This window comes from Cucurbita pepo, chromosome 6 (genome assembly GCF_057944985.1).
Source record: "Cucurbita pepo subsp. pepo isolate OVF chromosome 6, ASM5794498v1, whole genome shotgun sequence".
NCBI lineage: Eukaryota > Viridiplantae > Streptophyta > Magnoliopsida > Cucurbitales > Cucurbitaceae > Cucurbita > Cucurbita pepo.
Window position 1 is genome coordinate 8979765 of NC_141803.1, and position 3873 is coordinate 8983637.

The window sequence follows — 3873 nt, forward strand, 5'->3', positions numbered from 1 at the left end:
GAGAATCTATTTGGAAAAACTATTAAAACACTTCGATCAGATCGAGGTGGAGGGTATATGGACTTAAGATTCCAGGACTATATGATAGGACATGGAATAACGTCTCAACTCTCAGCCCCTGGTATACCCCAACAGAACGGTGTATCGGAAAGCAGAAATAGAATTCTATTAGACATGGTTTAGTCTATGATGAGTTTCGCTTGATTACTTGATTCGTTTTGGGGATATGTAGTGGAGATTGTTGCATACATTTTGAACATGGTTCCTTATAAGAGTGTTTCAAAAACACCTTATGAGTTATGGAGAGGGCATAAAGGTAGTTTACGTCACTTCAGGATTTGGGGATGCCCAGCACATGTGTTCGTGCAAAACCCCAAGAAATTAGAATGTCGTTCAAAATTATGCCTATTCGTAGGATACCCCAAAGAGAAGAAAGGTGGTCTATTTTATGAACCTCAAGAAAATAGAGTGTTTGTATCAACAAACGCTACATTCTTAGAGGAAGACCACGTAAGAAATCATCAATCTCGCAGCAAACTAGTAGTGAGTGAGATATCTAAAGAACCAACTAATAAAACAAAAGGAGTTGTTGATTAGGTTGGTCCTTCAACAAGGGTTGTTGATGGAGCTCGTACTTTTGGTCAATCACATCCTTCTCAAGAATTGAGAATGCCTCGATGTAGTGGGAGTGTTATAACTCAACCCGATTGTTACTTGGGTTTGGCAGAAACACAGGTCATCATACCTGATGATGACGTTGAGGATCCATTGACCTATAAACAGGCAATGAATGAAGAAGATAGAGATCAGTGGATCAAAGCCATTAATCTTGAAATGGAGTCAATGTACTTCAATTCAGTCTGGGAACTTGTAGATCAACCAGATGGGGTAAAATCTATTGGTTCCAAATGGATCTACAAGAGGAAACGAGACCAAGCTGGTAAGGTACAAACCTTTAAAGCTCGACTTGTAGCAAAGGGTTATACCTAAAGAGAGGGGGTGAAGTATGAAAAAACCTTCTATCCTGTTGCTATGCTTAAATCAATAAGAATAATCTTGTGCATTGCTACATTTTATGATTATGAAATTTGGCAAATGGATGTCAAGACTGCCTTTCTAAACGGCAATCTTCAGGAAAGTATCTATATGGCTCAACTAGAGGGGTTCGTTGAACAGGATCACAAGCAAAAGGTTTGCAAGCTTAAAAGATCCATTTATGGGTTGAAACAAGCATCTCGATCTTGGAATAGAAGATTTGATACTGAGATCAAATCTTATGGTTTTAAACAAAATGTTGATGAACCTTGTGTTTACAAGAAGATAGCCAACTCTACAGTAGTTTTCCTAGTGTTGTACATTGACGATATCCTACTTATTGGGAATGATGTTGGATTTCTGATTGACATTAACCATTGACTAGCGACACTATTCCAAATGAAAGATTTGGAAGAGGCTTAGTTTGTTCTTGGAATCCAAATTGTTCGGAATCGTAAGAACAAAACACTAGCATTGTCTCAGGCATCATACATCGATAAAATGTTAGTTCGATATAAGATGCAGGACTCCAAGAAAGGATTCTTACCTTTCATGCATGAAGTTCATTTGTCGAAGGAACAAAGTCCTAAGACACCTCAAGAAGTTGAGGATATGAGACATATTCCCTATGCATCAGCAGTCGGTAGTTTGATGTATGGCCATGCTGTGTACCTGACCAGACATTGCTATGCTTTTGGAATTGTCAGTAGACAACACTCCAATTCGGGACATATTGATTGGAATGCCGTTAAAAATATCCTCAAATATCTTAGGAGAACGAGGGACTATACGCTAATGTACGGCGCTAAGGATCTGATCCTTTAAGGGTACACTGACTCAGATCTTCAAACCGATATAGATTCGAGGAAATCAACATCGGGATCTGTTTTCACTCTGAACAGAGGAGCAATAATATGGAGAAGCATAAAGCAAGGTTGCATTGCTGATTCCACCATGGAGGTTGAGTATGTTGCTGCTTGTGAAGCAGCGAAAAAATCTGTATGTCTTAGGAAGTTCTTAACAGATTTGGAAGTCGTTCCAAATATGCATCTTCCCGTCACTCTTTATTGTGATAATAGTGGAGCAGTTGGAAATTCGTAAGAACCAAGAAGCCATAAGCGAGGAAAACATATTGAGCGCAAATATCATCTCATAAGAGGGATTGTGCAACGAGGAGATGTGATCGTCACACATATAGCTTCAGAGCACAACATTGCTGATCCATTTACAAAACCCCTCATGGCTAAAGTGTTTGAAGGGCACCTAGTGAGTCTAGGACTACGAGTAATGTAATCTAGGGCACGTGGGAGAAAAGGCATGAGTATGTGATGCCCTAGTTTATTGTGTTTATGTCTTTCTCTCTACTCAACATTATAAAACCCCACTAGAGTTTTAGTCCAAGTGGGAGTTTGTTGAGTTTTATGTCCTAAAACTCATAGTTTGTAAACAAAAACATATTCTATTTTCAATAAAGTTATTATTGTTGTTTATTCAGTAAAGAATGTTATTGAATAAAGTGAACTTTACGATTATTAATTTAAATCCAATAAACTAAAAACACTCTGACTATAGTATTATTACTTGAACTATATGTAGAGATATAAGAGTGGATCAAGTTCAAGTATATAGTCAAAATGATCTATAGTATGGGGATAAGGCTGAGTACCTTATCTTGGGGACACTATGGATAAGGCCCACTTTTGTATATGACATAAACAATGTGATCACTAAATTGTACATGTGGAAACATGTGAGTGGGGGTGTCCTATGCAATGAGTATTGCATAAGATCAGACCATAAAGAAAATCACTCTCACTTTATAATGTCGTTTACTGTTGAGACTGGTTTTCTTTCCATTTGATGACCTAGGTAACTCGATTTTAATCTTGAGCTAACCATGAACTCCTGTTTATTCGGATTTATCCTTAGATTTGCATGGGTGAGAGTGGCTCGAGTTCGCCAACTCAATAGGCCTCCCATTTCAGGGGTAAGACTAGGTGAATGGCTGGGGACGTGGGGTGCAAGATGGAATTCACTCCTACCCACTTTTAGGGATAGAAAAGAGGTAGTTCCCTTAAGCACTGACTCCAGGTCTTGAATAAGGGGCCCCACCCTCTCATGGGCCTGAGAGGGATTCAGTTTACTGATTGGACCACAAATCAATTGTTCATTAGAGGATCAGTGAGACATAAGGCACAAGAAGTAACTTCAGGGGTAAAACGGTAAATTGACCCAGCTCTAGATACGAACAACCTGTGAAGGATCGACTTACTAATCATAGTTATATCAAATGCACAGAAATAGGTCCATTAGGTCCCTCTACTAGCTCATATTGAACTAAACCATAGAACAGTGTAACAAGTGAGTTTGAAGTTTTCGAATTCAAATTAGGAAATTATGTGCTACATATATACGATATATTTAACTGCATTTTTGTTTTATTTATGAATTAAACAAAAAGATCGAATCTGAGATTTTAATCAAATATGTGTCGGAATTGATTGAGATTGACATTTATAAATAGTTTAATTAATCATTTAATATTACTTTAATTTGAAATTAATTATTCAAATTAATTGTTGAATCAAAAGGAAGAAAGTAGAAATGTTGACTTTATTTAATGGAAAAATCCATTTTTGAGTTCGTGGAATTTTGAGGTGTCAAAATTTGAATTAACCAAACTTGCATGCTTGGCAAATAAACCCCACAAATTTTACTCGAATTTTGAGTGTGAAAATTTGGTGAACTCAAACTTGCATGCTTGCCACATAATCCCAAACATTTGAGGGGAATTTTGAGTGTCAAAATTTGGGAATCTCCAATTTGCATGAACATGCA

The 3873-nt window shown here is 37.4% G+C and overlaps 1 pseudogene; it reads left to right on the forward strand.

Annotated features, from left to right (window-relative positions):
* Positions 1–1647: 1647 nt before the first annotated feature.
* Positions 1648–2328, forward strand: LOC147792269 (secreted RxLR effector protein 161 pseudogene; annotated as a pseudogene).
* Positions 2329–3873: the final 1545 nt, after the last annotated feature.